This window comes from Trachemys scripta, chromosome 1 (assembly GCF_013100865.1).
Source record: "Trachemys scripta elegans isolate TJP31775 chromosome 1, CAS_Tse_1.0, whole genome shotgun sequence".
In the NCBI taxonomy this organism is placed as follows: domain Eukaryota; kingdom Metazoa; phylum Chordata; order Testudines; family Emydidae; genus Trachemys; species Trachemys scripta.
The window spans coordinates 63,591,176-63,604,304 of NC_048298.1; the positions used below are offsets into that span (position 1 = coordinate 63,591,176).

General features: G+C 43.9%; 1 protein-coding gene across 1 annotated transcript in view; it reads left to right on the plus strand.

Annotated features, from left to right (window-relative positions):
• Window positions 1–5,041: 5,041 nt before the first annotated feature.
• Window positions 5,042–13,129, plus strand: part of FRS2 (fibroblast growth factor receptor substrate 2) — an 87,677-nt gene continuing 79,589 nt past the window's right edge. The window contains exon 1 of the mRNA XM_034771240.1: window positions 5,042–5,211. The gene's annotated coding sequence lies outside the window, so the exon portion shown is untranslated. The remainder of the gene's footprint in view (window positions 5,212–13,129) is intronic.

The following is a 13,129-nucleotide window of genomic DNA, read 5'->3' on the forward strand; positions in this document are numbered from 1 at the left end:
TTTACATTCTCTGGGATTTTTGAAAATCCCCTTCCTGTTTGCTCAGCAAGATGTGGAGTGCACTCAGTGCATCTTTGCAGGTGACCATGCCTCCACCTGCCAGGTGATCCCCACTATGGAGCAATGGCAAGGTGCTGGACCTCATCAGTGTTTGGGGGGAGGAAGCTGTCCAGTCCCAGCTGCGCTCCAGCCGTAGGAATTACGATACCTTTGGGCAAATATCAAGGACATGATGGAAAGGGGCCATGACTGGGACATGCTGCAGTGCAGGGTTAAAGTGAAGGAGCTGCGAAATGCCTACCGTGCAGCCCGCAAGGCAAACCGCCGCTCTGGTGCTGCCCCCGCGACCTGCTGTTTTTACAAAGAGCTGGACACAATATTGGAGGGCGACCCCACCTCCATTCCAAGGACCACCATGGACACTTCAGAGCCCAGTTCAACAAGGGAGGAGGAGGAAGAGGAAGAAAGCAGGAGCGAGGGTGCTGAGGAGGAGGAAGACACCCCAGCATCCCTAGATGCATGCAGCCAGGAGCTGTTCCCAAGCCAGGAGGAAGGTAGCCAGTCACAGCGGCTGATGCTTGGGGAAGGACAAACACCAGAGGACATGCCCGGTAAGCGGCTTTTATTTTGGGAAGAAAGTTATTCGGTGCAGGCTTTCGGGGCGAGGAGGGTTAGGGCTGTACACATACCTACAGAATAGGGCGTTGATGTGCAGGAGCGGTGCCAAGGTTTTTGCTGCCCTAGGCGGCAGTGCTCCTTCTCTGAGCATTTGGTGACGGGGGTCCTTCCGCTCCACGTCTTCGGGGCACTTCGGCGGCGGGTTCCGGAGCGAGTGAAGGACCCGCCGCCAAATTTCCGCCGAAGACCCAGAACGGAAGGACCCCCCCGCCGCCTAATTTCCGCTGAGGATGGCAAAATGCTGCCCCCCAAATCCTGCCGCCCTAGGCGAGTGCCTAGGGTCGCCTAGTGGAAGCCCCGGCCCAGTTGATGTGCTCTCTCACATCTCGGTAATCGGCCTCAAGTGATCTCTTCAAAGGTCTCATCCAGTAGCTGTGCAATGCGCTTTCACAGGTTCCTTGGGAGCGCTACTGTGGTCCTTGTCCCAGTCAGGCTAACATGTCCACGCCACTGTGCTGTGACGGGCAGGGGGACCATTGCTGCACACAGGCAAGCTGCATATGGGCCAGGGCAGAAGCCACATTGTAGTAGAAGACACTTCCTTGCTTCCCAGGTCACCCTTGGCAGCGAGATATCTTCCAGGATGAACTCCTGTGGAAAATGTAGGGACAGTGTTCAGCATAGGGGCCCACTGCAGCTACTGGCTCTCCCCAAGGCACAGAACCCCAGAGGACAGTACAGCAGTGAAACCATCAGTTCCCCCCAACCTTGTGCATACTCACCATTTTGGGGCTCCTGTGGGTTATATGCACTTGCTTTGGGATGGGCAAATTCTACTATTGTGTAGACTGTGCTTGTCTTTAAGTATGGGCAAATCATTGCTCTGTCTGGTAGGAACAATGCTGCCTCTGTTAAGTGTTGCATTTTGCCTTATAGATGCAACCTTGAGATCTCAGCCGTCCATGTTATCACCGTCCGAAAGACTCCAAAGAATTAGGAAGAGGCCACGTAGATGCAACGAAGACATGCTGCATGAAATAATGCAGCAGTCCCTTCATGAAAATCAAGAAGCGCAGGAATGGAGGGAGGGTGAAAGGAGGTACCACCAGCAGAATGCGGCATACCGGTACCAAAGCGTGGAGCACCAGCACCACAGCATGGAGTGGCTAATAAGCATTATGAAGCGCCAAGCAGACTTGATCCAGGCGCTTGTAGTCATGGGGGGGGCGCCCCCCCCGCGCCACTCCCCCCCCCCCCCCGCAGCCTTTGTCTCAAAACTGTTTCCCTTGTGCCCCCATGTCACTGCCAACCCACTTTCCCCAACATCCAGGTTCTTATCGCCACCAGCTGCCTCCAACACCTGTAGCTTCACCACCCAGCCCTGCAAACTATGACCCTTACCCACTGCACTCAACCCCCATCATCATGCATTTTAGCCAGCCTGAAGTGCAGCACTCATTGCATAGCACTCCAGACAGGAAGGCTGAGTATGAGAACAGGACATACACAAATCTGTGATTGAACAGTTCCCCACCCCTTACCCTTTCTGTTTCCCAAACAGTTGTGTTTCTTTTCAATAATTTTCTTTTAAATAATTGGCTTTGAAAACATTCTTTATTAATGCATTAAGTAAAAGATACCTTAGCCCAGGAAAGCAACAGGCACTGCAAGTCAGTGTAGCAAGCACAGATTCCTACTAACATTGAAACCACTGCACTTCACTCCCGTGTAGGGCACCAAACATTTCTGGTGGCTTTCAGCCTCAAATTGCTCCCTCAAGACATCCCTAATCCTTGCAGCCCTGCACTGGGCCCCTCTAATAGCCCTGCTCTCTGGCTGTGCAAATTCAGCTTCCAGGTGATGAACCTCCAAGTTTCATGCCTGAGTGAATCTTTCTCCCTTCCCTTCACAAATGTTATGGAGGGTACAGCACACGGATATAACTGCGGGGATGTTGTCATCAGCCAGGTCCAGCTTCCCATACAGAGAGGGCCAGAGGCCCTTTAAATGGCCAAAAGCACACTCCATGGTCATTCTGCACCGGCTCAGCCTGTTGTTGAACTGCTCCTTGCTGCTGTCAAGGCTGCGTGTGTAGGGTTTCATGAGCCACGGCATTAAAGGGTAAGTGGGGAATCCAAGGATCACAATGGGCATTTTGACTTCTCCTACAGTGATCTTCTGATCTGGGAAAAATGTCCCTGCTTGCAGCTTCCTGAACAGGCCAGTGTTCTGAAAGATGCGTGGATCATGCACCTTTCCGGGCCAGCCTGCGTTAATGTCAATGAAACGCCCATGGTGATCCACAAGCGCCTGGAGAACCATAGAGAAATACCCCTTCCGATTAACGTACTTGGATGTTAGGTGGGGTGGTGCCAGAATTGGAATATGCGTTCCATCTATCGCCCCTCCGCAGTTAGGGAAACCCATTTGTGCAAAGCCAGCCACAATGTCATGCATGTTACCTAGAGTCACGGTTCTTCTGAGCAGGATGCGATTAATGGCCCTGCAAACTTGCATCAACAAGATTCCAACAGTCGACTTTCCCACTCCAAACTGGTTAGCAACCGATCAGTAGCTGTCTGGGGTTGCCAGCTTCCAGATTGCAATAGCCACCCTCTTCTCCACCGTTAAGGCAGCTCTCAATCTTGTGTCCTTGCACTGCATGGTGGGAGCGAGCTCATCACAGTCCCATGAAAGTGGCTTTTCTTATCCGAAAATTCTGCAGCCACTGCTCGTCATCCCAGACTTACATGATGATGTGAGCCTACCATTCAGTGCTTGTTTCCCGAGCCCAAAAGCAGCATTCTGCGGTGGTGAGCATGTCCGTGAATGCCACAAGCAATCTTGTGTCATATGTGTTACGCGAGTCAATATCATCATTGGACTTCTCACTGTCAGTTTGTAGCTTAAGGAGTAACTCGACTGCCAAACGTGACCTGCTGGCGAGACCTATCAGCATAATTCTCAGCACTTCGGGATCCATTCCCACAGACCGAAAGGGAAGACAGAGCGCACAGTACAAAAGTTGAAAGATAGCACCAAAGGTGGATGGAAGCACAGGGATTGCTGGGATGCGAAGCGATGCATCACAGGGCACTAGGATAGGACCCAGAATGCCCCGCACCCCTTACCCCCTTCCAACAAGCCACAGTGCCAGAATGGGAAGAGGTGCTCTGTGGGATAGCTGCCCATAATGCACCGCTCCCAATGCCGCTGCAAATGAGGCCGCACCAGTGCACTTGCAGCTGACAGTATGGACACACTGCAGCGTTTTCGCTACTGCGCTGTCCGAGGGCTGGTTTAACTCTCAGTGCTCTACATCTGCAAGTGTAGCCATGCCCTTAGTTTGTACTGACTTTGCTAGTACTTTTTATGTAGCCTGTTGTAAAACTAGGCAAATACCTAGATAAGTTGACATACTCCTTACAGAACCTCTGCATACCGCTAGGGTACCCCTGATTGAGAACCACTGCTCTACACCACAATTAAACAGCCCTGAAGCTAGCTGAGGGTGTCTACTGCACCGCAGACATACCCATCATTTCTATTTTCATAATTCCTCCTTTTTCATCTTCATTTTTATTAACTATATTGCTCCCTCTTTATAATTTTATATACATCGGTATTTTAAAAAGAACATGAAGATACATTTTTACAGTGTTTGAAGCTTAATAAAACAGCATCTAAACACTACAGAAATCAACTTCTTGGTGTCCATTCACAAGTAATGAAAAAGCAATTTAAAACCCTCGTGCCTCATCTTTTCAAACGTGCAAAATCAGTAAGTTTCTACAAGGAAACTTCTGGCAGCCCTTCTCAGGAATGGGGCTGGCAAACGCACTTCTCTGTTGCCCAGCAGAAAACAGTAACGGACACAGGCAAAATTCCTAGTTCTTCTTCCTAGGCCGCTTCTCTGTTTTCTTTAGCAACTTCTTTGAGGCCTGGGCTGCGACTTGTACACCACCAAAGCCACTGTCAGCGCTTAATACGCCGCGAGGATCCGAGTCTCCTGGGGCGGCTCCAGCATGAGATGACCCGCAGACCCTCGCACAGCCCAAGCGCCTCACTACATTGTGCACTGAGAGTCCGCGCAGTGACGCGCCAGATGGTGCAGCCTGCCCGACCCCAGGTGGGGTGCGGTGGGCAGGCTCAGCCCCGCACGGCGGCCCGTGCGCTGGAGTTCAGGGTTACGTAGGAATATGTAAATTAGCTCAGGCAGGCAGCACTTGGGATAAACAGTTAGCGCGAAAGCGAGGCCCCCGCTACCCAAGCGCGTGCTCCCAACGAGCGGCTCCTCCCGCCCCGCGTGAGCCCATGGCTCTCCCTACCAGAGACGCCCCGAGCCCCTTCCCAGAATCACACCCCCTCCCTGGCCCCGGAAGAAGTTGTGGTGGTTGCCCCGGAAGTTGTCCCGGGCAGAGTCCGGCCCAGAGCGAGGCCCTGCTGCTGCCGCTATCGAGAGTTGCAGTTGTTCCCGGGGCTGTGGAAGGACAGAGCGCCGCGGTCTCCCCGCCCCCGGAGGCTCGGCCCGGTCCGGGCCGGTCCCGCCCCGCCCCTGCCGGTTTCGCGGCCAGTCCTGGGCTCATGGAGAATGTAAGTGCTGGGCAGGGCCCGGCGCCTTCCCCCGGGTGCCCGCAGCCGGCTTCTGGGGGCGCAGCGTCCTGGGGCCCGGCCCGGCTCTTCCTGGAGGTGACTGGTGCCAGCGGGAGAGTCCTGGGCTGCGGGAGCCGCTGCTCCCTATTGGCCCTGTTCTGGGCGTCCCTTGGGGAGAGACGTGCCGCTGGGAGAGGGGGGCCGGGCTGGGGACGTGTTTCTGTCAGTGGGGGGAGGGGGACCTGCCACCGTGCTTGGGGGGCCGAGCGTGGGGTTGGCAAGTCGCTGAGGTGAGTGTAGGGCTGGAGATCATCGCCGTGGAGGGCTCAGGTGAGGGGTTGGGTTTGGTTTGCGGGGGGGGCGGGGGGCTAACCTGTCGTGGCGTGTGTTGCCAGTGGGGGTGGAGTGTGTGTTGGGAGGAGTTGGGGGAGGTCAGAAATGACTGTAAAAACAAAGGTGAGCCCTAAAAGCTGTCTTGAGTGTGGGTTTACTGGAGGCAGAGCCTTTATGGTGTGGTCCCTGGGCTTGCAGACCATTCACCAGCTGATTTGCGTGCTGGTCAGCCTTACTTACCCTGTGTGTCCTGTCAAGGTTCCCTCTATAGCTATTACTGCTTCCAAAATGTGCATTTTAGGACTAGTATGTTTGCTATTGCATGTCCCTGATTGTGGTGTATTAACTCCAGGATGCCCAGTAGTCCTGGAACTTTAAAGGTACTGGTCCTGACTCTCAAAACTAATTCTGAGTTTAACTAGATTGATGAGTTAGTGCCAAAATAGCAGAAGTGTCTGATATATGTGGATGGGGCGGGGATTCTGAAAATTTACCTCTGTCAGTGAAAATATATTAAAAGTTATACCTAACAGAATATATTTCAAGTAGAAAATTCCCTTTTTGTAATCTCCTGCTAGGATTGGGGGGGATTGGCCTCAGAAAGTTAAACGTACAAATGGTGTCTCACATCCTAGTTAATTATAGTGGACCACCAGATCTGCTATAGCTAAGGTTTAGACCAGCTTTTTGTTTAAATCAATTCTGTGACAGTTTTGCAACTTTGTAAGTGCTATGTCTGCAATACTGAGTTTTAACATTTTGAGAAAATTCTTAGCTAATTTTAATCTTCCTTTCATTGGCAATCCATAGAAACCAATGATCATATTCAGGTACCACTTAAAATTTTATTTGACACTTAAGTCATAGAATGATATACCTTTCAGTTGTGGTGCATGTACATAATAGAAGTCAGGCTTAATATTGGGAAGAGTTTTGTATTTGTAATTTTCTCCAATGTAACCTCAATATTTTGTATTAGTAGTTTTTTCTGATGATTTCATTTCCTAATGACTCTTTTGTAAATATACTCCTCTAAAACTTCTTAACTCTTTTGACTGAACACTAATACGTAAGTGACATTTAGCATAATGTGCATATAGTTTTTCTGAATAACTTATTTTGGTCTTAAACAGCCTTAAAATATTTGTAGCCCTTCTACATTAAAATACCACTTTTATAATCTGGTAACTATGTTGTCATTTTTTTCCTTTTTGGGAGATGAGCTGTATGCATTATTGCATGTTTTTGTGGTGCATTTGCGATGGTCTGGTATTAAGACATGTGGGTTCAGATCCAGTAAATGCCCTGTATTCCTACTGAAGTCAGCATGAATTCTGCAAGTTGACTCTGTATATTTTCCTTGGTTAAATACTGCACTGAAAACATACAGTGCTTTATAAATGTATTTGCTGGTTTTTGTTTGTTTAAAAGGAAATGTGTTTATATTGGAATAAATTTACTAGTGCAATACTAATATTAATAAATTTCGTTCCCTTCCTTATTTGACTCTAATTTGGATGTCGCTCCTTAACTAACAACCCCTTAGTTCATATGATTCTGTGTCAAGAAAAAATGAAAATGCTTATTGAAACAATATTCCTGCAAATATATGTCTAGCTAAACTTCTTTCCATGATTTTTGCTTACTTTCATGCTTGTTTATTTTAATCACAAGGTGGTCACTTTAGTTGTTTAAGATTATACTGCAATTTTTCTGTGGACCATCTCCTTGTAAGGTTGTCAAGACTTCAGATTTGAAATGAGCATGGAGGAAAGAAGTTTAGTTTAACTTTACCTGAAAATTTGCTGTATTTGGTGGAATTATGTATGCTCAGAGTAGCAAGGCTAATCAGTTCATTAGAGGACAACCTGATCCTTCCCAGGGTCATCCCTCTGCAGAACTGTCGCAAGCACTACTTTGAGACTAAAAGTAATTTAGCACTCAGACTGATAAGTGACAAATAACAGAGTCATCTGACATAGGTAGGTGGGGAGGGGATTTTCAAGATGTACCAAAAAGTAATCCTGTATGTACACATGTATGAAAAGACATCCCTAACTGAAATATATTTATAGTGGCAAATTCCCCCTGGTTGTTTATTAAGTAATCAATAAATAGTTCTAGCTTGTTTTGACTTACTGTGTTCAACTACCTCATTTCTTTGTCTTCATAGGTACTCTACTACTGATTCATGGTTGCCAGTTTGCCATCTTTTAACATTAAAAATAACGCTAAAAAGTAAATAAGTGCTGATCCTATCTATTGCCAATCATTTTTGTCAGGAAAAATAAAATATTTGACACTTAATGTATATTAACATTTGTGTTTGTATAATCTGTCCTGCAAACACTTTTACATATGTGCTTAATTTTACACATTAGTTCCTTTGGAGTTAGTCGGGCTATTCGGGTACGTAAAATTAAGCATGTAAATTTGAAGGATTTTGTCTGCTTGAATTGATATGATTATACATGTCTATTCTGTGTTCTGTACTGTTGTTAGTGCTCAGTCAGTGAACTACCTGGAAATTATACCCTGCTAAATCGAATGTCCTAAAAATAATAGTTAAATTATGTTACAAAAAGTAATCTTGCTGCATATATTCTTTATTCTTATTCAGTACTTTGAGAGACTTCTTGGTGGTTCCAAACTAATTATGAATGCAGTTAGATCCATTTCGCTATGTGTCCAATCAGAACCTGTTGAAATCAGTTCATTCCCATTGACTGCAGTGAGCAGTGGATCAGGCCTTATAGTTTAAAGAATGCAGCTCTTAAGATAGTGGATGAAATTCATGCCTGATTAGAGGGGCCAGTTAACAGGGCACTTCCTAAAGCAACATTTAAATACCATATAACTTTAATTTGGAGTTGAAGTGGGCATAAATGGTGCATAGGGCCTTGTGTTGATGTTCGGCATGTTAAAAAACTGCAGCCAGTTTGAGCTGTGACTATTTGGATCTCTCAGCTAGGGGTATAATAGTTAACTCAACATTTATGCTGCTGCTGTTTTGCATTTTATTCAACATGGAGAATGAAACTAAAACAGTGAAGTTGATCAGTTTGTAGTTGATTTCATTTTCTGGGTTTTGCACGTCAGCAGTTAGGTTTCTAAACATTTCCGACAACACTTAAACTTTAATTGAAACAAGTTTATTTTTTAACTTACTAAAATCATGAATAGAGCTCTATTTGTGTTAGGTATTGGTAAACTTTTTAGCAACCTTAGACTGAAAAATACTACATCTCTTTAATTCTGGGGTGTCAAACTCATTTGGCTCAGAGGGCTGAATTGCATGTTAAATTATGGTTCATGGTCTGGGGCATAGAGGACTTCAGACTCTTCTCGATCCAGACCAGTCTGACATTGATGTCACTAGGAGCTTTGCAGTGAGATCAAGGGAAGGATCTGCCCTTTTTGTAGTATCTAAACTTAGGCATTCTTCATTTAGTACTTTGTCACATTCAGTAGGAAAAATATGACCCCCTTTTAGAGCCACTGTTTCTGCCCTCTCTCCCCCCCCCCGTCTCCTTTCTTTCTCTCTCCATCTTCCCTGTCTGTTTACTCTGTTTTTCCCTCTGCATTTCCCTACCTGAAGCAACTCCCAGTTCCCACCTTCTTGTAAGCTTACCTCCCACACCTCCTTCCCCATTCTATCCATGAAAATGATCAGCTGAAAATAGTTGATGTGGACACTGAAATGTTGTCACTGGATTTTAGATCTGAGCCACCAGGCTCCTCCCCCGCACCCCATGAGATTAATAGGAAGAAGGGGAGTGCATGCTCCTCAGTCACTGTTTCCAGCTGTCTGCAGACTCAGGCACCTGTCATTGCAGCAGTTTAGCTAAGTTCACATTTACAAACTTGTTTTTTTTTTTTTTTTTTTTTTTAACTATTAGGATTAGGAACTTATTTAAAGAAGAAAAAGAGAGCTGAAATTCTACACAGTCTGAACATGTCCTGTGGGAAACGTAAATACATCAAGCACACCATATCCAGCCCATGGGCATTATGTTTGACAACCAGCTTTAATCGGTTTAACTGAGAAACTTTTGGTGGTGAGGTTAGGAGGGACAAATCTGTTGAATATGTGCATGTTCTTAAAGGCATGAAGAATCACAACATCCCTACCACCTAAATTAATAAGAGGCTTCAGTATAAGTTGAGCTTTTTAGTGTTGCTACATTTGTTATAATTTTCTATGTATTTACATTAGTGTGGTTTATATTTTGGCAGTGATCATTCATAATGCAAATAGGTTCCTGAAACAATGATTCTTAATTTAGCATTTATAGCAGATGCAGCAGTGAATTAAAACGTCTACCAAGGAAATGGTAAGACTCTACAATGTAGTAAAGGGGTGTGTGTATGTGCTCTCTCTCTGTCAGTAAAATTGATCACATTGACATCTTCAAAATAATTGAAATGGTTTTTATCACCGTAACTCTTACACATACACAGAGAAACGATTGTCAACGGTGGTCAAATTTCTTGGTATAACAGAAGTTAATATTCTGATTGTGTGGAAGTTGAAATACAGCAGCTCTAAACTGTTCCACTATAAAAATGTTTAAGGGGGATGGATTTAAAATTTTCTGTTAATAGCCTTTTTCTGTCGTAATCAGTGTATACAAACTCATTCTCTTTATACTTGGATCTGTGATGTATTCTCTGGCATACCACTATCTTCTGCTCTTACCACTTCATTGCTTCTAGCTGAGTTGCAAAGCAAAAGTTTCTAATTGTCATGTTTGGGGAGAAGAGTTTGCAAATATGGATGCTAATGACTCAGAAACCAAAGAGTGAATAAAAAGAACCCCACATTTATTTAGTTTTAAAAATCTCATGATTTGTTTGGGGGCTTGGCTCATGATTTTGGTGTGGTTGGCCTTGACAATATTCTGCACACTGCTTGGTGAGGACAGAGTGGTGCTCCTGCATTGTTGTGACCAGCTGCTGTCTTTCTGTCTAGGACATCACATCTGTTACCCACACAACTTGTTTTGGCTTTACCCAAGGTGCTGTCAAATCCATGAGCGTGGTTCAATGGTTGGAGCAGAGAATTGGGTGTCAAGACCTGGGTTCTGTTCCCATATGTCACTGATTTGCTTTTAAGTTAATGATAGCTGGTTTGTGTGGAAACAGTCCTATTACAGTACACTTCTGAATCAAGGTCTCAAGTACATTTTTAGGTTTTATCTACCTTCTCTTTCACGCTATGTAGTAAGTCAAAGAGGAAATATTCTCTACTGCAAGTGAATTAGTTTGTTGGATGTAAACTTCATTTTTTAAGTTTATGTTCAATAAGCTTTTGGCTTTTTTTCAGGTATTCAGATTTCTTTCTGTGTATATTTGACTTTGTGACTTTTGTTCAGGAAAATGTGTGCTTCAGAACTACTACTTTTTTGAAATATCTATATCTATAATAAAAGCCAAGTACTATACAGCAGTTGGCATATTTGTAATACTGCAAGATTTTTGGATGACTACTCAAATTCAAGAGGGGTTTGATCATCACATTTTTAGTTCTAAGAGAAGACCTTCTTTTTCCTTGACTCCTCTCCGTTGGTTTTTCTTCTTGGTGGTATTGGTACTGGCAGAGCTGAGATGCTGCTGCAGTCATTCATATAGCAGATGACGGTTAGTGTAAACCACTGATCCATTACTGTGTGCTGGCTCAATGGTGAAAAGTTGCTGTAATTTCCTGCCTCTCTTTCAAAGCGAAAATGGACCCTCTATCCTGGTATTCTGGAAGCTGGAATTCTGTAGTTTGCAACAGTTGATCAAAGTTCTTTAACGTCTCTTCAGAGCTGGAATTTAAATCATGTTGCCTTGCTGATAATTCTGGTGATTACTATTGTGTGGTCCAACAAACTTATGTCACCCCACAGACTTATTTGCCGAATTGCTTATCCTTGATTGATCCTATAACTGCAAATATTATTTTTCAAGCAAGTTGGTCTGTAAACACTTTGGGGGAGAGGCCATGCCTTCCAACATGTTTGTACAGCATCTAGCACAATGTCATCCCACTCTGGATGGAGACATTTTCAGTATTACCGCTATACAATTACTAATAATGATTATAATTAATTGCTTAAACATTTGGATGATTGTACTTAAATGTTAAAATATGGATGTCAATAATCAATATAATACTAGTTAAGAACCTGACAATTGTATTTTCATCTTCATGCTAGTTGACAACATTTCCTTAATTATACAAGTATTCCTAGTATGGAATGGCTTTATTTTATTTTTTGTGTGGTAGAACAAGCGTTTTAGAGGAAATTTTGAATGTGTTGGAGAGTTGGCTGTTTTTGTATGTCTTTAGAAACTAGTGACACCTTTGCCCCTCATGGAGACATTGAAGCAATAATTTTAGAGGAACTCCCACTGTACTTCACAGAAATGCAAACTTGGTTTTATATATAAACTGTTTCAAGTGAAGAATGAATGATCTAGTGTTTGCTATATTCCAGTTCAGTACAAATGCATCGTACGCTGAGCTTACTTGAAGTGACAGCAATAGTTCTTTATTTAGTTGCATAGCAGAGCAAAACAGAGCTGACTATACAGCAGTTGTCTTTCGGACATGTCTAAATTTTTCAGTCTATTTATGACTATCAACAAACACTTTGTGCATAGTTTTGCTATGTGTTGAATGCTTCTATTTTCCTTTAATTTAGCTTAAAACTAGTAATGGAATTCCTGAGGTTTTGAAAGGAATAGTTCTTGGCAAGCCTACAGTTTTGAAACCAAAGGCAAATTAAGATACCAAGCAACACAGGGAGGACTAGGACTAAGTCAGAGAAGAATGTTAAAATTCTTCTGACATTTTAGAGACAGTCGTATTTATATATATAAAAAAAGACTTTTCTTTTTTAAAATAAATGTTTAACAGTGCAAATGTAAATATTATTTTTTTTTTTTCAAAAACAAAATATAATCCTCTAGCTCTACTCAGTGTCACTTAGATGTTAGTTTTTTTTCAGCCAAACATTAAGGCTACAGAATATTTCAGACTTTTGAGGTTTTTCTCTGATGGACTGTATTAAATATTATTTCAAAAATTGATTTGCAGATGTAATTATTTCCTTAATCTATAGAATGATATTGCTTTTAAATTACAGCAAAAATGGTAACTGAAAAACAAATCTAATCCTCCTCAGCAGTAAGAACTGTACAACTATCAGAGGGGTAGCCGTGTTAGTCTGTCTCCACAGAAACAATGAGGAGTCTGGTGGAACCTTAAAGCCTAACAGATTTATTTGGGTATAAGCTTTTGTGGGTAAAAAAACCCACTTCTTCAGATGCATGGACTGAAAATTACAGATGCAGGCATAAATATACTGACACACGAAGAGAAGGGAGTTACCTTACAAGTGGAGAACCAGTGTTGACAGGGCCAATTCAATCAGGGTGGATATGGTCCACTCCCAATAATTGATGAGGAGGTGTCAATATCAAGAGAGGGAAAATTGCTTTTGTAGTGAACCAGCCACTCCCAGTCCCTGTTGAAGCCCAATTTAATGGTGTTAATTTTGTGAATGAATTGTAGCACTGCAGTTTCTCTTTGAAGTCT